This window comes from Lycium barbarum, chromosome 2 (assembly GCF_019175385.1).
Source record: "Lycium barbarum isolate Lr01 chromosome 2, ASM1917538v2, whole genome shotgun sequence".
Lineage (NCBI taxonomy): Eukaryota > Viridiplantae > Streptophyta > Magnoliopsida > Solanales > Solanaceae > Lycium > Lycium barbarum.
In genome coordinates, this window is record NC_083338.1 from 118,340,552 (window position 1) to 118,365,360 (window position 24,809).

General features: G+C 36.8%; 1 long non-coding RNA gene across 1 annotated transcript; it reads left to right on the forward strand.

Annotated features, from left to right (window-relative positions):
• The first annotated feature begins 1,461 nt into the window (after window positions 1-1,461).
• On the forward strand, window positions 1,462-5,146 carry LOC132621613 (uncharacterized). Its single transcript, XR_009575590.1, has 3 exons — window positions 1,462-2,872; window positions 3,153-3,208; window positions 4,755-5,146. It is a non-coding gene; the product is annotated as an uncharacterized LOC132621613 (long non-coding RNA).
• Window positions 5,147-24,809: the final 19,663 nt, after the last annotated feature.

The following is a 24,809-nucleotide window of genomic DNA, read 5'->3' on the forward strand; positions in this document are numbered from 1 at the left end:
CAGTTGCGTATACAAATGCATAAGTAGTCTACTTGTCATTTATCCGGTACTCTATCCTAATCTTAATGCCATTTTGTGCAATTTGGCTAAGACTATTTCTTTAAGACTTGTTCTTATCACTTTCTTCTTTTCAAGATTATTATCAGAGAAATGTGTATTTACTGTTAGTTAGCTCGAAATAGTACTGTGATATCTATGCTTCCAGGAAAAAAAGATGATTTCCTAGATTCTACTTTTACATTATTTTATAATCAAAATCTAGAATTTGGTCTTTAAAATATGATCCATCTCTTGTTACTGTGTAAGGAGTACTCGACATTCTCAATAGTACACAGGCGACACACGTATAATATTGTAATCTTGCTACACTTTATAAATAAGTATTGCAAAGAGAAAAAAATAAAGGCAAGCAGAATAAATTACATGATTAATTATATTCTTAATTACACGATACTGCAGTTTAAATTCCTTTCGTGACAATCCACCAGTAAAAACAAAAATATTAATCTTATTAAGTAAAATATTAATATTTCCTTTCGTGACAATCCACCAGTAAAAACAAAAATATTAATCTTATTAAGTAAAATATTAATATTGGCTGTCTCTTTTTTCTGTTGTTCTAATTTGAATTTTAAAATTTGAGATTATTGGATAAATAATTTTTTTTCATAGAATCTTTCAAGTCAATTCTAATCCAAAATTTTGAATACAACGGTATCAGTTATTATCCTAGATCTATATACATCTGGAGAGATTTAAAAAAAAAAAAGAAATTGGAAATTATCTTGAATAGCACTTTTGCAAGTAATAGCATGACGAAAAAAATGGGATTCTGGAATAGCACTTTTGCAAGTAATCATACATTTCATGTTTCGCTGTGTACTCCTCCCTCCTAATTTATGTTAAGCATATTGCTCAGGCATAAAAATTTAAAACAACAACCATTTTTTAAATATATTGATCTAAAGTAAGTTATAAATATAAATATTTATATGTACCTATAAATCATCTAATTAGGGATGAAACAGAAAGTTTAAAGTAAAATTATTTTTAAATATAAAAATTCATAATTTTTTTAGAACAGACTTAAAAAGAAAATGTATCATATAAATTGATAAAGAGGGAGTAATAGTGAATGTCACCAAACACATAATGAAAACCAATTCAAAACATGAAACAAAGGGGAATTTAACATTTTTTTTCTTTTCTGAGTGATACATATTTTCCTAGTAGAGATGGCTTTCTGCAAATTAAAGCACATGTACGTAATCATGTACCTTTAAAATATATGAATATTTTATTAAAGGTAATATAGGTCCTGCCATTAACTCTATAAAAAACTGAGGAAATTTGAATGTTTACCTTATGAAAAGAAACTTCAATGGTGGATGTAATAAAAAAGATGGCAGAACGGCGGTTGCAAAGAGTCCTGCTTTCTTCATGTTGTTTTCGATGGAAATTAATTGTGATATAGATTTTGGGGGGAGTTAATAGTAGCTTACACATTATAAAAAGTGGGAGGTTACTCATATAGTAATAATTGGTTACTCCTTTAGTTTTCACACGTATTTGAAATTAAATTCAAATATTTCTAGTTTTGCATATTTACTACTTTTCTTTTTTTATAGATAGATTATATTTTTCTAAAAAATATAATTTGCAACAAAAAAATGGAGCCAAAAATCGTATTTTTATTGAATTTTAAAAGTTTAAACCGTGTTTGTGTATGTTTGTGGGTTAGTTCCTGGGAAATAGGGTATGGACGTGCTAGTTAGTTTTTCATAATTTTTTTTTCTCTTTTTGTCTTTTCTTTTCATTCCTTTATTGTCTTTTTATTTTTATTTTAAAATAGGATTTTTCTCATAATGACACTTGTCATTCTATCATGCTTTTGCTTCTCCTATTATATATAGATAGATTTTGCCGAGTACGTAAATTGCTCCTTCAAGTTTTTTACTAAAAGGTGCATTTTTTTTTAATTTTTAAATTCTGAATTTTGTGGTGATGACACTTGTTATTTTACCATTCTTTTGCCTCTCCTATTCTATATAGATAGATAGATAGATTTTTGATTTTTTGTTGTCTTTTTTATTTTTTGATTTGTTAATTTTTTTTTTTAAATGTGCACGCGTGCAGATGTGGTAAGTCATATTTGTCTTTTCTTTCTGATTCTTTGGTGTCTTTTTTTTTTTTTTTTTAAAAATTATTAATTACAATTTTTTTAAAAAATAAAATAAATGTGCACGTTGTGTGAGTTAGTGACAGATGTGGTAAGTTAGTTTTCCTTTTTTTTTTTTTCTTTTTTTTGTCTTTTCTTTTTGATTTTTTGTGTGTTTATAATATTTTGTTGTCTGTTTTATTTTATTTATTTAATAATTACGAATTTTTTTGTGATGACATGATGCTATTCTATATAGATAGATGTGAGTTTTACTTTAATCTTGGCCTTATCTCACACGTAGCAGCAACTGACAAACCTTTTTTCCATTTAATGACACGTATTTTAACATTTTCTCGAGCAACAAATGTATTTCACATTCTTCTTAATTACTCCACAGATTTTATCTTCCATACTCATTTATTTATTTCTCCCTTTTTGAATCCATTTCTTTTATGGATCTTCTCTTTTTCTAAATGTCCCATTCTTTCACTTTTTGCCCAGCTCTTCTATATGTATACAGAGGCTACGCTAGGGAGAAGAGAAGGAGAGTGTTGATTATTTTTCCAAAAGTATCAATGATAAGAAATACTCTAGTGACGTTAGTCAACTATAGACAAGAGTTTTGATCAACTTTTATGCTCGGGGAGAGATTAGTATTCTTGGGGTCGTTCGGAAATCGCGGGACCACCATTAGCTGAGAAATCACCCAAGGTATGTATTTTGGTAAGAACTCACGGGATAGTGATCGGAAGCCGTGAGTCCAAGTTGTAGTAGTTATGTAATTAGGGGTTGTTTTATGTGGTATGGAGATTGGTTGGGGTTCAGTAGCTCGTATAGAGCTGGTTAGATATTAAAAGTAGGTCGGGTGCGGAGTATACCATTGTAGATAGCCTAGGGAGCTCGTCGCTCCTTGATTGCTCGATGATAATATTGGTATAGCTGTAATATTTTGTAAGACTGTAGTTATGTTGATATTAGCCTATTTAAATAGGTTGGACGTATATCCAAAGGATGGACTCGTTGTGGTCAGTCGAAGATCGAAGTGAGGTACGTAAGGCTATTCCTTGACTCGGCACTATGGCACGACGAGTATTTATTGTTTCCTACATGAATCATGAAGCCTAGAGTTTAAAAGTGTGTTAACTCTATGTTACAAGCCTTATGAGTCTTTTTAAGAAATGTTATATGTCCATGCTTAGCTGTACTCAAGCGATTTACTCATAGAGTAGAGTTCTAAGTTGTTATGGTAGGATTAGAGTTTTCCTTAAGTAAGATGACGTTGATAGCCTACAAGTGTACAGAAGGAGATTATAGAGCATTATAAAAAATGAATGGCGCTTAAGATAAATTATGCCAAGTGGCCAATGTTTAAGAAGTGGTCACGGAGGCTAGAGTGTAAGGTAAGGTGAACAGATTAGCAGAACCCCTATTACCCTATTGAGTCACAGATCAATCCTTTAGGACGATTTAAGCTAATATAGAGGGATACAAGACCTTATAAGAGTATAGTAGACTATGGGGCTAGAACGTAAATAATGACGAACCAAGGTGATATAGTAAGCATGATCCTCCCCGAGGGTGAGGTGACTAAGAGGGTTAGAATATAAAGTTGTCAAGTACCGAATGAGAATCTAGAACGTAAGCGTGTAACTCCTTATCGTATCCCTAGACATGTAGTTGAGTCACGTGTCGTTCCTTATCATGAGTCCCACAGAAGATAGAAAGAAAGTTTCACGGATGATCAGTTTATAAGGAATAAGTTACGTGTTCCCAAAAGCTCGAGAGTAAGTTTCCCAAAATGCTTAACGTATATATATTATGCATGTCATTAATAAGTTATTGCATTGCATTGCATCACGTTCATTGCATGTTCAGAGATGGTATGTCTTATGGACGGACTAAGAAACGTATCGGCCCACAGTTATACAGTTACCTTCGGGCCTATACATACACAGTTGCCTTCGGGGCTATGCATAAACAATTTCCTTCGGGCTATACATATACAGATGCCTTTGGGGCTATACATATACAATTGCCTTCGGTGCTATGCATTTATAGTTGCCTTTGGGGTTATGCATGTACAGTTGCCTTCAGGGCTATACATATACAGTTGCCTTCGGGTCTATACATATACAGTTGACTTCAAGGCTATGCATATACAAATGGTTCTTATGGACCGGCTATGAAACCCATAGGTGCTACCTCGAGCATTTCGTATGTACTATATTTTATTGATATACTATGTTGTATTCATTTGGCCAAGTAAGGCCTACAGGAAAGTTAAGAAAAAATCTAATGAACAGTGGTCCCAAGTATTACAGGCCCAGAACGTCACTCCACATAGAGACCCAAAGTTACCATCAGACTCTAAAGAAAATTCAGAAAGACAGAAGTATATTAAGAATTAATATGTGTTTCCATAGAGAGTTATAGGGCCTTTAGTCATATAAGTTTGATTGTTCTTCTGTTGCTCCCTTACTCAGCTTCAGTTTATTGTATAAGTTTCATATCTGCCTTACGTAATCGGTACAATCTTTCTATACTGACGTCCCTTAGCCGGGGGTGCTGCATTTGTTTATGTTTCACATTGCAGGTTCAGGTATACCGAGTGGCAGGCGTGCATTCTAGATGGTATAAATGTTAAGTGAGATAGTGTAGGCTCCATTTCTTCCTAGAGCTAAGTCAGATCTTATACTTTTTACGTAGAGATTATGGATAGGTCAGGGCCCTGTCCTGACAACATGTCAGTTGTATAATTTCAGTTATCCTAAAGGCTTCATAGACGTTTGTGGTCGGGTTCAGTCATGTATAGGTTTAGTATTCTGATTATATGGACATATTATCTTATAGTTAATGTTAATAGATTTACAGGTTTATTACGTCATGTAGATTATTACAATTTCACAGTAGATGCCTATAGTATGTATGTAGAATGTAGTCTATTCCAGTCAAGACTGGGGCGTGACACTAAAATAGTAACAAGTTGTTGCATTAGCATGTTTGCCAATTCCGGATGTGCACTATGCGGGCCCAGACTAGACTATTGTTCCTTTCTAGCTGAAAGAGCATCAAAATGGTTAGGACAAATAGTATTCTTTGAGGAGTTTGATCGAACACCTTGCTTTATCAAAATGTTTAACTCATTGTCACAAGCTAAAGTGTGAACTATGGTGCCCACGCTTTGCTTGTGTGTTACGACGGTCCAATCGTTATCACCAACTTTATCTTTACCTTTTCCTAACTCTTTCGATTACATGGAAAGCCTTGCATCATCCGCAACTTTTCCTGAATCCATATCCACCGCGACTTCCATCTCTTTAGCTCGTTGCCCATTTTTTTCATGTTTATCATCCAAAACCTCATTAGTCCCGTTAGTCCTAGGCAAATTCTCAACTTCCTGCTCATTCACGATTGATTGTACATCATCAAGCTACTTCCTAGCATTCAAATAATCCCTTGCATCACTTTGAAAATTTTCAACAGAGACTCCATCAATTGTGGGTATCCAATCTTGAATCCTATCAACTTTCTTCCCCCTAGTAAGTGATACTTACTCTCGTCGTGTGCTTGATGCTTAATATGATAGAAAATTATCATAGAAAAACTCCTAAAATTGCTCCACTATTTTACTAGTCCTTTTGTCCACACATTGAAGCCTCAATCTATCAGGCAGTGTGTCCATTAAATCAAGAATCACTTTACCCCTAGTCGTACTAGGTCTTGACTTTGTTTGCATGGCTTTATTGATGTCAATGGATTTTCCAGTTGCTGAAGCTATGGATAACAAGGACCTCTTCACAAACAGCTCCGGAGATTGGAAGAGAAATTCAAACCACCGCCTTCATGGTTTCCTCCTTAGGGTTAAAACCAATCAACCATGGAAAACCCCTAATTTAATACTCCTTCCCCTTGTGTGTAGGAGACTGACCTTGTTAGAGCATTTACAAAGTCGTCATATTGATCAGCCCTAATAAGTAATTATTTAGGGACAAGTAATCCGATCAAACATTGCCCTTTAATGCCAAAGTTCTCATCCTTGGCAAATCTGGCGCACCTGAAGAGAGCTTTACCACTATGGCTTGATAAATCCCTTATTTCTTAGCAAGTTCTTCTCACTCATCCATTGTAAACTGAAGCGTGAGAACCCCATGGATAACTTTCGGCAGCAAAGTTCTCATCGTTGGCAAATCCGGCACACTTGAAGAGAGCTTTACCACTATGGCTTGATGAATCCCTTCTTCCTTAGCAAGTTCTTCTCATTCATCCATTGTAAACTGAAGCGTGAGAATCCCATGGATAACTTCAATAGGTTTTATGTTTGTTTTTGAAAAAGATGACTCGATTGGTTTAGGATTTAGGCGTGTGGCATAAGAAACTTGAGGGTTAGGGTTTGAAGTGTGTTTGTTAAGGTTTTGAGAAGGTTCTCTCATAGCCAAAGGTTGGGGGAGAGACGGTGGTAGCCATGGAGATGGCTAAGTTGCCACCATGTTGCTGAAGAAGAGAAAGCTGTAAGATCGCTTGTTTTGCAATTTCGTTCTCTCCAAGAAGATTCTGAGATACCATTTGTTTTGATTCTTTTCACTTGTTGTGAATCCTAACATAAAATATAGTCAGGTACAGTCTTTTTTGTTTCCCCTCTCTCTCTCTCTCTCTCTTTGTTTTTCCTTTAAAAAAAATGGAATACCAAAAACCAATGGTAGTATTTACGGGAAGGGATCATAAGAGTCTATCTTCCATTATAACTTCTCAAAAAAGATCACAATCTTCAAAAAATTGTTTCAGTGTTACTAATCAACTTTGATAATTTTCAGCAGTGCAAATTTGTGAGATTTAAAAAGACACTGTTGCTTTCCATGTTTGACAAGTAAGATTAAAAATTTGGTATTGGTTAAGAATAATGAATAAAATGTTGAGGAGTTCTCAACTTCATCTAATATTAAAGTAAATTTTCTTCCTTTGTTTCTGTTTAGGGCATTTTTTTAATCATGGCTTTGATTTGGATTCTGACTCGTCAATTTGAAGGGAGAATATTTCATGCTATTATAGTGGATGCAGGTTATGGGTTCAATTTTTACCGCCACAAAATATAAAAAAAAAAAAAATTTGCACGTGTGTGACACATAAAAAGAATTAAGTTATTGAAAAATATAATTTTAATCCTTGTGAACATCTAATTTGATTTTAGATTCATACAATTGATTTTTCAGCTCTTCAACTTTATTATTATTTTCACTTTATTTTGGCCTTTTATTATATTACTAACAATTAGGCATGCTCCTTGCACGTGTATTCCTGGTGAGTCATTACAAAATTTATATCAATAGTATTAAATTTATAGCCGTATACACATTCTTGGAACATTTTCTTGGGTTGTAAATTTAAAAATATAAGTTGACAAAAAGAGCCATTTTATTATTACTCTTCTCTTAAGACGCCAAAATTTGTAGTAATAAAAAATGAATCTTCACTTTTTTAGTTGTTTTCTATGTTTCTGTCTTTGCGGCAGCTACTTCTATCCTCTTCTTTTATAAACTTTTAGCAATAAAAATAGCATTATTCTTGGACAAAATTTATGACTTAAAGGAATAAAAGGAGTAACGCCATATTCTATAGGTATATGATAGAAAATGTTAATTTTGTCTATCAATTATTGACAAATACACCGTGTCACGACGCAATTCACGGATCATGATGGCACCTACACAATCCCTTTTGGTAGGCGAACCATCCCCAAATCATTAATTATTTTTAGGGAAAAAATGCGGAAAATTAAACATTATAAATTACTTCTAAACATCCTTAATATATATAAAAGAGTGCGGAAGTTACTAAAATATTACAACCCCAAAATCTGGTCTGAACTTGTACAAGAGCATCTAAATATTTGTTACAAGTCTAGAATACTAAAAAGTAACAACTGTCTCAAAAGGAAGTAAAGACAAAAAATGAGATAGAGGGAGATCCAGGGTTGCGGATGGAATCTGAAGGCTCACCCTGAAACTCCACATCAACTGCCTCGGGATAAAAAACGAGGCCCGAAACTAGAACTCGGAGCGGTATCTACACCAAAAAAGATGCAGCAAGTGTAGTATGAGTACCACCACAAGTATTCATAGGCCGACAAAGAAAGGAAAACACATATACAAGATATAAAGATTGAAGCTAACATTCGCCACACAATTCAACCTAACTTCACCAACCAATCCCCAATAGTCCAATCAACACCATAATACACATAAACACATAGCACGTAGGACGGGTAGAGAAACAATGGAAATATGATAGTATGAATACAATGCGATGCAATGCAATGGCCATATGTCAAACCTGATACACACACGCTACGGGTTATGCCTCGCAGTCATGTCTCATAGGGAATCGTGAGGTCCATATACCTTGTTACGGCGTGCAACCCGATCCCAATATATATATATTTTACGACGTGCAACCCGATCCCAAATATATATATATATATATATATATATATATATATATATATATATATATATATATGTGTGTGTGTGTGTGTGTGTGTGTGTGTGTGTGTATGTATGTGTGTTCGAATGAATGCATGTGTGCAACAATATCAAGATTCATAAATCGTACATATGAAGATAGATTAGCATAATATATCATAGACAACTCAAATACTTCCACTCAAGCACCAACATGATTCATTCTTTCATAATTTGTATAAGTCATAGAGTGATGAGGTAATCAACAACAAACAATTGCAAGTGTTTATCAATCATGGCCCACATAAACATCAAACATACCAAACCAGTGGATTCATCACCATAACCATGCCCGAGGGCCCTAATATGTAATCCTCGTCTCAATCGTTAGATATAACAACACCACACACAATTACACCAGTACTCACCAAGTTCTCATCACGGTCAGTAAGGCGGGAGCCCTATCACGCCCAATACCCTATTTATAAGCGATATATGCTCTCCAATTGGAGTCTAAACATAAACCATAGCCTACCTCAAAGTCGAGCAGGTGCCAAGAACCCTCAAGTCAATGCTTTACCCTTCCGAACGATTGAAGTCTAAAAAGCATAAATTCTATGTCAAAATATGAACCGAAGGATACTCAAATAATTGTAAAGGATTCGGGTCCAAAAGTCAACCCAAAAGCCCAAATCTCAACTCCGAAGGTCAAAACGGTAATTTATAGAGAAATTGAACTTAACATGATCAAATTAGTAACCTATATGATCATATGAACCCAACAATACCCAAATTGCTGTACTTAGATAGAAACCCAAAAATGAACCCAAAATAACCAAACCCGAGTCCCAAGGGCAAAACTGGAAATTGAAAGTAAAATTATGTTACCCATAGTCTAGATTGTCACGATCATATTTTACTAAGTCGCGCGGGTACCTACCATTTCCCACCTCGTTAGGCTAACCCTTTCCCAAATCATCAATTCAAACCACAATAAAGTAAATAGAGCAAAATAAGTAGAAGTCTGATTTATAAATAATCATAAGTGCTGAATATAAATACAACTCCCAAGGAACTGGTCTGACTCATACAAGAGAAACTAAGTAACGCCTAGAAAATATAAGTCTCAAATGCTAAATACAGCTGTCTGAATGGAAGAAAATAAAGACAGGGATATAGGAGTCTCCGGGCAGCGACTCATCAGATGCTCACCCTCGATACTCGCAAACCAGGCCTCGAGGAGTGGAAATGGAACCTGTCTCAAACTGTACACCCCGAAAAGGAGTGTAGCAAGCCCGCATCAATATAACAACACGTACTGAGTAGGCATCATAGGCCGACAACAGTTAGTTAAAATATATAAAGGAAGAGATTGAAGAATAGACATGCTCACAATCAAGTATAAAGCATAAACACACATCTAAGAATAACAACTCAATGAATTATATCCAGATCAAGCCTATAGTCAAGCATCTGAACCCAAGTCTTGCCAAGGTTTCCACATTTCCTCATAATAACCAAAAACACCAGTACACTAATAATAGTACTTCTTAACCTCAAGTCTTAACCTAGGAGAAAGCCTCTAGTCCTTGAATCCATTAATTCCCATTTATATATTAATCAGTCACACAGCGATCTCAAATCAGTAACCAACCAGGAAGTCAATGCTCACAAACACCATACAATGCAATAAGTAACCACAACCAGAAATCAGAATTATGAGTGAATAAATATGAATGCAAAGCAATGCAATGATACACACATGCTCCAGACGGACGATGTCTACGTTCCGACAGTCATGACTCATGGGGGACCGGCGAAGTCCATGTACCTGCTGTGGCGCACAGCCCAATCCAAGTTAGTGTTGCGGAACGTTTAATCTAAAGTCAGTGTTGTGGTACGTGCAACCCGATCCAAGTAAGTGTTGCGACGCGCAACCTGATCCAATATATATAAATATATATGAATGCATGCATGATATCAATGTCAATAAGAGTATATCAATGCCAACCGTGCCACACATGGACGCATATCACAATAACAACCTCAATATCAATTCCTTCCTCTTCACAAGTCAATAACCAATAACTGAGAGATACGGGTTCACAACCATGAATAAGTCACTAAGTATTCATATCAGACTATCATGAAAGATGAGAACGAGTACATTGCATAATATCAATGAATGATTACAACATATCAAATCAATCGTGCCACACATGGACACATCTCTCTATATCAATAACAAGTCAAGTTCTTTCCTCTATCCAAGAAAATACCAATAAGTGAGGGATAGCCATATCTCAATCATGATAAAATGACTAAGCATCTAATCTAATATCACACACGTGGAAACAAGCCAATAAATCACAACAAGGAAACAAACCAAATCAAACAACAATACTAACCTAGGACTCCATCCCAACTTCATGCCCGAAGGCGTAACATGCTGTCTTCAATAATCACTAACTCTACATATGCTTTACTAACTGAAGTCTAACCATAAGGTAAGCTGTAACCTACCTGGAATGTCGAATAGGAGCCACGAACAACCACACCTTTTTCTTGCCCTTTCACAGTGCTTCCAAATACTCAATGTCTAGTTATAAAACTAATCTAGATTAGAAACCCTGAAGAACAATACCCATATTGCTAAGCTTTAAATTAGGTCAAATCTAACCTATAAAAGTTTAGGAAATGGGCCCACAAGATTAAAATGGGAAATTCTAAGGTGAAATATTCAATTCAAGTTCAGATGGTCAAAACCAACTAATCAATTTCTAGATCAACTCAAGATTAAGCCAAATGCGGATTTAAAGTGAAACCCCCAAATTTGGGTATGAACTCTAACTCTTCAATCCATAAATTGACCTCTAATAATAAAAGATATAAGCTTCACAACAATGAATATATCATATTCTAGGGTTATACTAGCCAATTTCATTAACAATTTCTATTTAGGAAATCTAAAACCCATTTTAAAAATTTATCATAAAACCCATCTTTCCCTCTTTGATTCTAGTGATTTCTAGCATGGATTAATGATTAAGGAAGGTGAGTAATGAATTCTAAGACCAAGGATCTTACCTCTATGAAGATTCAGTTCCAAAGCTCTCAAAGGCGCCCAAGTAATGCTTAGAAAAGGATGGAATGAAATGACGAGGGTTTAAGGGTTTTAACGTAGAAAAAATATCTAAAAACTGCCTGTCATGCGCTGCAGCGGTATGGGAAACCGCTACAGCGAATCCGCCACGGCGACCCAAGGTTCGCTATGGAGCCTAACCCAAAGGTACACAGGCCTCGCTACGGTGGTATCATGACCGCCACAGCGTGCCCGCCAACGGATAATTGTCCGTTGGTGCGGCATGCCTCGAATCCTCTTCGACTGCTACAGCGGTCCCCCACTCGCTATAGCAAGACCGCTGCGTTGAGTCTAGTGCCGCTACAGCGGACACCAGACACCAGATTTTTTCTGGTTTTTGACAAATCTCAACTCGAAATCCGACTATCACCCGAGGCTCCACAGATACAAAACAAACATTCAAACACACATAAAAATGCGCTACGAACTAACCCGTGACCTCATATTTCTCAACGAAGGTCTATTTGACCAAGTCAACCCCCAATGGCCTAAAGCCAAGTTTCTAACCCAAGTCTCAAAACGCTCCCAAGTGCCTTGGGAACCCAAAAACACCTCCCACCAATTCATAAACGATAATCCGGACCTCTCGGAATCGACGAGTTTCTGAAAAGGTCCGTTTACCCAAAAATCAACTATTTGTCAAACGCTTTTCACTTTAAGGATCTATTCCACGATCGCGACGACACGCAACCCGGCCTAGCAAAAATGGCCTTCGCAAATGTGAGACTGGTCTCACGAACATGAAGCTTCGCATCTGGGTTGACCCAAACCCATTCCTCTTCGCGAACGCAAGATGGGCCATGTGAATGTGGCCTCGCAAATGCGTCCTCTCCCTCGCGAACGCGAAGAAGGAAATCAGACCTGGACACCAGAAAATTTCAAGTGTCTCCCAAACCCAGAATGAATACCCGAAACATACCCAAAACCTTCCGGTCACAAACCAAAGATGTAGAACGAGTATAAACGACGCTACTAATTTGCTTGCGCACTCAAATTTTCCAAAAGAGGTCGTCTTGACCCGGGGTTGACCATGGTCAACTCCAAAACATCCAAAACTCATAATTCCAGTCAATGACTCAAATCATACCTGAACGCCTCAGGACCCGAACCAAATGCTCAACTAAGTCACAAATGACGTTCCGGACCTAAAGGAATCGATGAAACTTCAAAAATGACAAGAATACCTCTGATGTTGACTTTGGTCAACTCTTTTCACTTCTTCAACTTAGAAATCTCTAAAATTCTCAAAATCAACCTAAACCCACCCGCCTCGGGAACCGCGTCAACCATCCCCGCAAGTCATAAATACAGAAAAGAGACTACTAGAATAATATTTTGGGAAAGAAACGGTAAAATGCCTAAAACGACCAAACGGGTCGTTACACTCCTATATGAACCTTTCTAATTTGATTTTTTGTTCCACAGAATTGCTATTTGGCTTTTTGAATACCTTTGTTTTCACTGTGTAATTTGCTTTTTCATTATAATACTGCTAATTACTAGGCACATATCTTGCACGTGTATCTCTATGGTCAACTATAACAAAAATTATATCTAAAAATACAAACTTTTAGCTAAATCCACATTCTAAGTACATTTGTGTGTGTCATAAAATAAAACCGAAAGTATACACAAAAAGTGAACTCTAGTGATTTGAAGTTGAAATATATATTCACATTCTTCAGTAAACCAAGCCATATCAAATTGAACTCGATGAAATATTTTGCAATTTTTATATATCGTATTAAGGTCTCTATCAATAAAAAAGTTTCAGGTATGTTTCCTTATAATTTGCAATATTTGGAAAGAGGATAATTGACTTATTCTTTTTTAATTTGCTCAAACAAAGCACATTGTCTTGTCGGAAGGGTCTTCTTTGATCTTGTACTTGAATAACAGTTATTAATTTTGCAACTGAGACGGTAGGGATATTTAGCCTCTTCTAGAGAGGAGAATTTAGACTCAAATCTCTCTGAAATTATCAAAAGATTTTTTTCAGCTGTCCTGTCATCTTTGAAATCCACGTCAAGCAACCTGAATCTATTAACAAACAAAGAAATCCCGTAAGAATACTTATTGATAGTCTCATCCTCCTACTTCCTAAGAGATTCAAATTCTGCATTTGTCTAAATCGATCACTTTCTTGGTACTAATTTTTTAGCTTTTCCCAATTTTTTTTTTGTCTCACAAGCAATGATTTTTGAGAAAATTTAATGTACAACTGAAAGTTGAATTACAGTTTTGGCTTTATATTTTTTGATTTTCTCTTCTTAAGAGCTTTAATTTGCACAAGGGTATATATGACTTGTAGGAAGTGGTTGTAAGAGTCTATTTTTCATTACAACTTCCCACATATTGTAGGCCTCAAAATACAATTTCATTTTTACTGATTAAATTTGATAGTAACCACGAGTAAGAAATTGCTAGGCATTTAAATTTCTTGCCATATTTGAAAAGTAAAGTTGAAAAATTGGTATTAGTTTAAAATAATGTTCAAATAGTTCTTAAACTCATGGATCCTATAAGACCAGTGAGGCTTTGATACTTTAGTTTTTTTTAAAAGTAAGCCGCAAACTTTTTGAAAAATGATAGAACTTTTCACTTTAATATTGTGTTAGGTATAGAGGGCTCTAAATAGCCAATTGAGAATAAAAAAAACCTGTAGAATCATATTAAGAATTTCTGAAGTATTTCAACAACCTAAATTATCTAACGAAAATTTAAATTTAGATAAAGTAGACTCCTCATAATATTAAAAACCTTCCTCCATTATTGTAACGTCTCGCTTAGTCGTTTTGAGATTTTTACCGTATTTTTCCCAAATATACCTTTCCCGTAGTTTCGTTCTAGTATTTATGAGTTGGGGGATGGGTAACGCGGTTCTCGAGGCTATCGGGGTCGGGGGGGGGGGGGGGGGGGGGGGGAGGTGGTTTGGTTTTAGTAGAATATGAGTTTTCTAAGTTAAGGAAATGGAAGTGATTGACCGAAGTCAAGATCGAGGGTAAATATCATTTTGGAGTTTCGTCGGTTTCACTAGTTTCAAGAGGTGATTTTTAACTTAGTTGAGCCTTTGATTTGGGTCTCGAGGCGTTCAGGTGTGATTTGGGTGTTTGGTTGGAGAGTTGAGATTTTAGAGTTTTTATTATGACCCAAATCACGGATCATGCGGGCTCCTACACAATCCCACCCTGTAGGCAAACCCTTCCCAAACTAAAACCCCGAGTTTCTCACTCTTTAAGCAACAATAAGTAACCATTTCAACACTTTGAAATTTAAAAGGAGTAGAAAATAATAAGTAAGTACTTTCATAAATACACCGAAACCAAAACCGGGTCTAGACTTGTACAAGAGCATACTAAATTACAACTTAGGATGAAATACAACCTTAAACTTTAGGATGAAATACAACCTTAAACTATGTACAACTTCTGTCGGAATGAGAAATAACAGAAATCTTGTAATGAACTCAGTGAGATCCTCGGAAGCTAATGGAATCTCGGATATCAACCAGTAACAAACTTTACACCCAAGAAGGATGTAGTAAGAGTAGCATTAGTACAACACATGTACTGGTAAGCGTCATAGACGGACAATAATTAGTACAACATATATAATAAGTAGAAATCAACAGTTGGGCAAGATAGTAAGAAAGTTATACAATCAACACAAGAAGTCACAATATCTGGTACACACGAGTCTCACTGCGCTCATATCATATCCCTATTCAATTCCTAAACCCTGATATATGTATATTCAGCTCAACTAGACGTCTTCTATACAATCAACAAGTCATGATACGCGCCGAAATCAAGAGTAGACAAGATAAGTTAAATTCAATGCATATGAATGTGATGGAATGCAATGCAATGGCCAGTGTCTCAACCTATGCACACATACTCCAGAAGGAATCTTGACGTCTCGGTGGTCATAACTGATGAGGGACCTATGGTGTCCATGTACCAGTCAATCCGCACAAATCTCAGAGGTTACTTTCATTTTTCACTTTCATAAAACCAGCCACTCCGCACAAAGCCTAGAGGTGACTTTCATCTTTCACTTTCTACAACATGTTTCCAAAGTATTTTTCTATCAATTGTTCCACGATTCTTTCATCCAACTTTTTCCCACAACAATTCCATCATGCATGAATGTATGAATGCAAGAATGAGAAATCAATGCAATTAAGCCAGTGAATATTCTTTGAAACCACAAAGCGCTATAAGCCGTAATAAGATTTGCATAAATCACAACAACCATGGAAATAGAACCAATAATTTATTTACATTCACTATACAGAATTTATCATATCACCTCACTTCCAACATAACAAGTACACCATAAATCATAATGTGTAAAATAACGGCGACAAGCCCACATATCCACAAATCATACCATCCTAAGAGTATATCCATCGCAACATCATGTCCGAAGACTTAATCATGACTTCTCCCGTCAATACTATGCATATATATATATATATATATATATATATATATATATATATATATATATTACACTAATCAATGTCTAACTAAAGTAAGTAGTAAATCTACCTCGTAGCCGAACAGGTGCCACAAACATCCACTCGAACTCTACCATCCTTCAGTGGGGGAAATACCGATACGAAGAGGTCTAACAAGATAATTAGACTACGTAAGTAACATGTAGAGAAATATTCGGTTTACTATGACTCTAGAAAGGCTCGAAGACACTCAAGGACTAACGATCCCGAGCCCACAAGAATACAAATTGGAACTTTCCCGTTAAACTATATCACTAAGCCTTCCAATGGTTAATAACCTAATTTCCATGATCACTTAACCCCAAATAAGCTATAAATTCCTTGTATTCCCAAAACTCTCAATTTCAAGATGAACCCTACGCTAACCCATTTAAGAAATCCAAAATAAGATTAGAGATAAAAGTAAGAAAATGTTTTCCCCTAGCTAAAGTATAACTTATTATCCTTAATCAATCATTAGATTAGTTCTAAAATACATTTTACCTACCTAGGGTTTTAGAAGTCACAAGGTTTCCAACAAACCTCGATCTTAAACATGGAAGATACACAATGGAGGATAAGGGACATGACAGGAAGAAGTGAGATGGAGTTGACTTACCCTCTCTAATGACCATAGATAAGCTCTGGAAATTCTCTCTAACTAGTCCTAGATAAGTATTGGTGTAAAATGAGGTCTAGTCCCGAAATGGAGAAATATATACCAGGTCAGATTTAGCGATTTTTTCAGAAGCAGAAGGAGGCTCGCTGAGGCGTCCTCGCTTTTGCAGGAATTGATCTGCTGAGGCGGACTAACTTAAAATGCCAAAGCGAATGTTCTACCACCGGCCCAGGCACACCCAACGCAGCCTGACTATCGCCGGAGCTAATCAATTGGACCTGGAAGTTCTTAGTTGCTTTAATTACCTTTTCAACCCGGCTATAAGATACCCATACCCGAAAACCGCACGTGTTATAATTATTGGTGCAAACTCAAACAAGGGGTAATTCGAGAAATGATTAAGGAAGCCGTAATGACCAAACAGGTCATTACAGTTTTTGAGTTGAACTTGTTCAACAGCAGGTCAAAGTGGCCACTTTTGGATATTCTGAGTGCATGAGGGAGTTCGTAGTGTGTTTTATGATAAAAAATCATATTTGATTTGTGTTCGGGGGATTCTGAATGAGTTTTGAGTGTTGGATCAGGAATTAGTGAAAAAATTAGAAAAACCTGGTTCAACTATTTTCTAGTTTTGCGAGAATTAGTCAGGGAAGGGGTAGTTCGCAATTGTGAGAGGTTGTCCGCAAATGCGGAGGTCGCTTTTGCGAGCCAGGGGTCGCATTTGCAAAGACCCCTAGCAGTACTAAAATCCTAATTTCGTGAAATCATTTCATCCTTCGATATTTTGAGACTTAGATTTCGGGCTAGGGTGATTTCAAAGGCTAAGTTCAAGTTTCTTCATCGGGGTAAGTTCCTAACCTAAATATAAGTGATTATACGTGATTCCTTCCAATAATCTATGCTTCCATTCATGATTTCTAAAGTAGAAAATAAGGGTTTTCCATAGAATTGGATTTTGATGAGGTTTATGATATTGAGGATCCATTTGTGGTTAGAACTTCATAATTTTTAGCATATGGACTATCTAGATGTCATGACCCAACTCATGAATCGTATGGGCACCCACGCTAACACCCTTGGTGGGCGAACCCTTCCCTCATATCATGCCATAAATTAAATACGGAAGTGAAAAACATGAATAAACTAAGTCTCAATAGATATATCAGATAATAATGTAAGTGCGAAAAATAAGAAATAATATAATCCAAGGATCTAGTCTGAATACTAGTGCAAAAGCTACACTAGTACAATATCTAAATACTAGAACTAGTCTCATAATACATAATAATAATTGTCTCAATAGAAAATAAATGAAAGGTATAAGGAGGAGCCTCTGGGCTACAGATCCATTAAGTAGCTCACCCTGGAAACTCTGGTAAGTAAGCCTTGGGATCAGTCGGGAGGCTGCGAGATAGAAATAGCGACGAACTCTGCACTCAAGGGAAAAATACAGCAAGAGTAGTATCAGTACAACACTAGTATTGGGAAGCATCATAGGCCGACAACAATTAGTTTACATATATAAAGGAAAGAAACTAACAGGTAGAGAGATAAGCGATTAAGTACAATTAATGTACAGTATCAAGTATAAGGTCAGGCACAAGTGCAATATCAGTCAATGTATAAGATCAACTAAATGTATAAGATTCCATATACACGGTCAAAGATAAATGAGTGAATGTATATGCAATGCACTAGCAAACAATCCGTACGCACATGCTAAGGGCAATCCCTCATAGCCATGACTCATGGGGGACCTGCGAAGTCCATGTACCCCTAGTCCCGACAAATGACCTCAGGAACGAGTACTCTCTCACTCCGATAAATGGCCTCGGATCACGAGCACTTATTTTCGCTCCGATAACAACTTCGGATCATATACTTTCATCTCTCTTTTACGCTCTTCGGCAGAGACCTCGGAGGCTACTCTTTCTCACTTATCATCATTTCCAATCACAGTTCATATCAGATCGTCATACGAAATAAGAGTTCATGCCATGCATGATGTCAACATCAACAGTAATTTATATCAAAACTCATCGATACTTTCCATAAAGTACATATCACAAATCGTGTCATTTTCATATTCCTTACTTTCCGGATGATAAGTGAGATATCAAGAGAGATATGAATTGAAACATATATCACAAATATGGAACGTTGGTGACAAGTCCACATAACAGTTGATAATACCAACCTAGTTGGATTTCACCTCCATACCTTGACCAAAGGCCTATCATGTTTTCCCGTTAATAACTAATATTTACATACGCTTCGCTAACCGGAGTCTAACAAAAAAGGTAAGCCGTAACCTACCTCAGTGTTGAGCAGGTGCCACGAACTATCCAACTTGAGTCGTCCCTTTATGAATCATCTCCGAATGGTCAAAGTCTATCAGATTGTTATTCTACACTAAATTTTGAGACTCAAGTGTAACGAACTGTTTGGTATGATTGAACTTTTCCCCGCGTTGACCCTTTCCCGAGCCCTGTTGGTATGATTTTGTAATGACCTGTTTTGTCATTACCGTGATTTTTCCATTTTTTCCCTCATGGACTCGTTGCTGAGTCTCGTTAGAACTATTTTGACTGGAGGAGATAGTTGGCATGACTTCCTAGGCATCGCTGTGGGCTTTAGAATGTTCTCTAGAAAAAATTGGCTATAAGCGAAAACTGTTTGACCGAGAGTTGACTTTTGGGTAAACGGACTTTTTTTGGAAATCCGTCAATTCCGAGAGGTCCGGATGAACATTTGTGATTGATTAGTGGGTTAGGTTCGGTTCCTAATGCACTTAGTTGTGCTTTCGAACTTGGGTTGGAAAATTGATATTTAGGCCGTCGGTAGTTGACTTGGTCAACGAAGCCTCCACTGAAAATTATGAGGCTATGAGTGCATTCGTAGCGCATTTTTATATATATCTACATATTTGGTTTGTGTTCGGGGGGGTTCCGGGTGTCGTTTTCAAGTTTGGAAGAAACCAGATTTTTCAGGTGTCTGGTGTGACCGCCACAGCGGTAAAGGTGACCACTGGAGCGGTAAGGTCGACCGCTATAGCGGCCGACGGGCAGGTTTCTGATTTAAAAGCCTCCAAAAACCCTTATTTCCTCCCATAACTTCTATTATATTATCTTACCACCTTGGAGGCGACTTAAGGGGTTTATGGTTCGAGTTCTCTTGGAAGTAAGTTCCCCAATCCTAATCTCTTCCATTTTCTTTTCTAAGTAAGAATCCATGCTAGAAATTCCTAGAACCAAAGAGGGTTTTTATGGGTTTTCTTCCTAATGGGTTCTTGGCTTTGAAATCTTGTATTATTGGTTGGGTTAGCTTCATTAAGAATGAATTTGATGATTATAAACTATATAAGCATGTTTCTTCCATTCTTAAAGTTAAAATTGTGGGATTAAAGTTAGGATTGTTAGACCCAAATTTGGGGGTTTTCTTAATAATAATAATTTGAGAATTAATTGAGTATTCCTATGATTAAAGTAATGGGTTTTGACCTTTTAGTATTGAATTTGGAATTGTGGTCATGAAATTCCCATTTTGCCCTTCGGTCCCGTTTTTCCTAAATTAAGGGTTGGAATTTAACCCGAATAAAAAGTATCCCATATGGGTATCATTATTCATGGTTTCTTACATAGAATTCATATATGATAGATTTTTATTATTTGGAGACGCTTCGAAAGACAAGGCAACGTGTGGCTTCGTGGCACCTGTTCGGCTGCTAGGTAGGTTATGACTTCTCTTTCAGTAGACTCCGGTTAGTTTCATATATTCGTGTATTAGAAGGAATGGAGAATGCATGTATAGGAATTGGAGATTTGAGATGGAATCTTAGGATGGTATTGTTGTGTGATTTGTGTGTTCAGGTTTGTGGCCTGTAGATTCCTTAGGCTATTTGGTATATTGTTGGCATACCTACTGTTGGTATTGTGATATGATACATTATTGGAGTACCCCATTATTGGTATTTGTGATACTAAACTTGATTGTTGATACTTGCTATACGCATTGCACGCATTCTCACATATTCATGATGCATGGTCGATACCCGGTGATGATCCGATATCGTTGATTGAGAATTGAATTTGATAAAATCCTTATTTGAGTGATTGTAAAAACGCCAATGTCCGAATATCCATTCCGGAATCGTTGATTTTATGAAACTGATGTTTGAGAAACTCTTTTACTAAGTGATTGTGAGAAGGCCGATGTCCGAGGTTCAATTACGAAATCATTGATATGTGCATTGCATACATTCCCTCATATTCATGATGCATGGCCGATACCCTGTGATGATCCGGTATCGTTGATTGAGTGAAATTGATATTTTTATAAACTCTTTTGAGTGATTGTGAGGAGGTCGATGTCCGATGGTTATATTCAAGCATCATTGTAGCATGGCGATTCCGATGTCATCCCGGAATCGTTATTAGTGCATGGACTCCGCGGGTCCTCTAGAGTGGTGCCGGTGAGACTCCCTCTGTGAGTAATTAGCCAGGGTCCCGTCTATTTGTTGGGCAAAGATCAGGGATGGGTGACACTCAGACTTCGCAAGTCACACTAGGTTGTGCTATCGAGACGTCGATATTTCCGTCTGCAGTACATGTGTACAACTCATTTGCATGGCATGACATTGCATCTATACATCTTGCATTGCATTGCATTATGGCTTGTTTGAGATGATTTGGTGTTTACTTGTGATGATTGGATTCAGACTTGGTACATTTGGGATTAGATGCTTTACTTAGGGAATGACGTGTACTTGGATCTGGATTTATTGATTGAACTTGTTGAGGTATCCTATAGACCGTCCATAAGATTGGTATATGTTTGGTCTCTATGTGATGTAGGATAACGAGTGTCTTAATGATGAGTTGACTACTAGACTGAAATGATCGATTTAAATGTTATGTGAGTTCCGATATCGTTGCGAGCTTGACTGGTGAATTATTAGAGTGAAATTAATGCTTAAGGGTATTGATATACAGTGTGTGGTAGATAGCCGTATGAGTTGATTGGGTTGTTATCATGTTTATCTGTGAATTCTTTTACTGATATTGATTACTAACCATTGTTGGCCTATTATACTTACTCAGTACGCGTGGTTTGTGCTGATATTGCACTTGCTACCCCCTTTTTGGGGTGTAGATGTGTTTCAAGTGATTGATCGAAGCATATGTGGACATACGCGGTGCCTATCTGTAAGACCTCTTCACATTTCATTTTGGGACGGAGATTGAGTCTTAGAATGTGGTGGTAATCTGAAATCATTAGTAGCCCTTGTACTAGTCTAGACCAAGTCATAGAAAGTGGATCGAGTTTGTATGTGTTACATCATTGCAATTTTATTGATTCTTGATTTTATTGAATATATTATGAAGTTTTCGTTGAATTTCAAAGTATCTATTGATTTAAATGAATCGCCTTTACTTAATTAATGTGAATTCAATGAGAGGGTTCGCCTATCGAGGTGGGAAAGGTAGGTGCCCGCGCGACCCCGAATTGGGTCGTGATAAGTTGGTATCAGAGCTTAGGTTACCGGTCTACTAGGTACAAGAGCAATGTATAGTAGAGTCTCGTGGAATGGTACGGAGACGTCTGTACCCATCCGCGAGAGGCTATGAGGCATCTTTGGAAAAACTCCCTTCATTCTTTCTATTCGTGCTACTTCGGTTAAATTGGTATATCGGCGTGTCCAATTGGTATCTAGGCAATTCCAATTGGTATCTAGGTGATTCCAATTGTTATATATGTATCCTTGTTTCATCCTCCCTCAAACAACAAACACTTGTTCTCATGCATTTGATCTCGTACATTATGTGGTGGTATGGTATGAGAGGTGTCATCTCGGTTCAGATTTGTGGCACAGGTGAACTTAGGGCAGACAATAATTTTGCAATAGTTAAGTTTTTAGTATTGGCATGCGAGGACGAGAATGAGTTCGCTAGGAATTACCAGATTCGACGAGTATAGTGATTGCGTGTGGTAGATAAGAGAAGTTGAGAGTAAGTACTAACATGACGATATTGTGAGCGAGCATAGAGAATCCAAATTCTTAAGGGGATTGGTATTGGTACTTGTTGTGTGCAAGGAATTGAGTCGTGATAAAGAGGATTTGGATAGAAAATTCTTGAGCACTAAGAAGGAAATAATTGGTATCTAACATGCTTATGAGAATGTGTTTATGACTGTTACAAGAGTGAGATTCTAGTAACCAGGCAGCTGTTAGGAGTTACGTCCAGTATCAGATTGAGGCTGAGAGCCTTTGTACTTGTTGTGCGGCTTCGGTGAGTTTTGTTATTTATCGGTGTTGTTATCCGGTTGAGTTGATGGTATAGTCGCTTGAATGGTTAGGTGTGTTTAGGTTCAACAATGGAGACGTTCTAATTTAGTGAATCAGAGATGAGGCTTAAACCTATTTGAGTGATATGGATCATTTTGGAATTAAAAAAAAAATAAGGAATGGAATAAGGGAACCTTGGTAGAGGAAAGTGGGTCATTGTAGACCAAGTATGTGCTTCGTTGGATTTGGAGTTTAGTCTGGTTAGACTCCAAAGCATTGAAAGGTAACTCTAATGTGTAAAGTGTGTTGTGTGATTCTATCCCCAAGGTTGATTCGGTAGTGTGCAAGACTTGTGATTTGCGGTAATTGATTTAACGGCTTCGAGAATTGGTTAGTGTTAGTTGAGGGTGGCCAGAATTAGGTACGCCCTTGGGAGTACTTGAGTCTATTTGAATAGTGGTTCTATTGTCTAGGATGGAATGGACGAGCTCGTGATTGTTGTGCGATTTTGAGAAAGTAAGTTTACGAAATGGGTAAGTGATAAGAAGTTATGACCAGTGGCTAAGTGAGAAGTGAGATTTCAGATAACCGACATGTTGGGTTTACAGGAAGTGGCTTGTGTGGTACCCTTTGGATAGTTTCGCAGTACTTTGCAGTGAATGAGTTAGTGTGTGTTTAAGAGAAAGGATTTGTAAAAATTCTTAGTATGTTATGGCTATCAGAGTTTCTGAGATAGAATCGTGTTGTGCTAAGTGTTTCATGTAATTAACAACATTGATGGAGTGACTTCAGATATTATGGGTCCTAAATGATTATGCTTGTTAGTGTCAGGGATTATGAGACTTGATGCTCTTAGAAGTATTATAAGTTATTGAGATATTATAATGGAAAGTTTGATATTTAAAAGATTAGTTTATAAGTACATATGTCCTTAGTGTCCAAAAATTTGGGTTGTACCAGGTATGCATATTGGGTAATGTTAAGGAATTTGAGGTCGCATTCGCAAGATTTAGTTATCCGGTACCTTGAGAACAATTTGGATAAATTTAAGCTTTTAGAGCCGAGAGCGATAACTTATTGTTTGCTATGCGCAGTAAGAGTGTGATGGGTTTCAGATCTTGGAATCAATTGTGTGATTACTGATATATTCTGAAATGGTGCGTTCATTGTGGATCATTATGGTTTGAATGGAACCGGTTAAATCGAGGTTGTAACTCCAAGAGAACTTATGGGTTCCACGTAAATCAGTTTATGGATGTGATAAGGAACGCCTGATTTTTGAGGTTTGTCATTAGTAGTCCTTGTGGTATCTCACCAGATTCCACCTTTGGTTAGTACAATGGGTTGTAACGGTAATGATTGTGCTTCGGAGAGATTCTAGGATTGCGATAAGGCTCTGTTCTGATCATTGGATGTTGACAGGTCTTGCTCTATGCGGTACTCGATGGTAAGTTCCTAGATATGTGATTTGAAGAGCTAAGGAGATTTAAGACTGACCAAGTTGGCTACGAGAAAGATAAGTTTTGGATGAAATAGCTTATAGTTTTCAGGAAGAATTAGGATCCTCTTTTGGGAAGAGTAAGTCATGGTTTCGGTTTGTATTGTGCACTTCTAAGAATTGTGACTAAAGGAACGATTTGAAAAA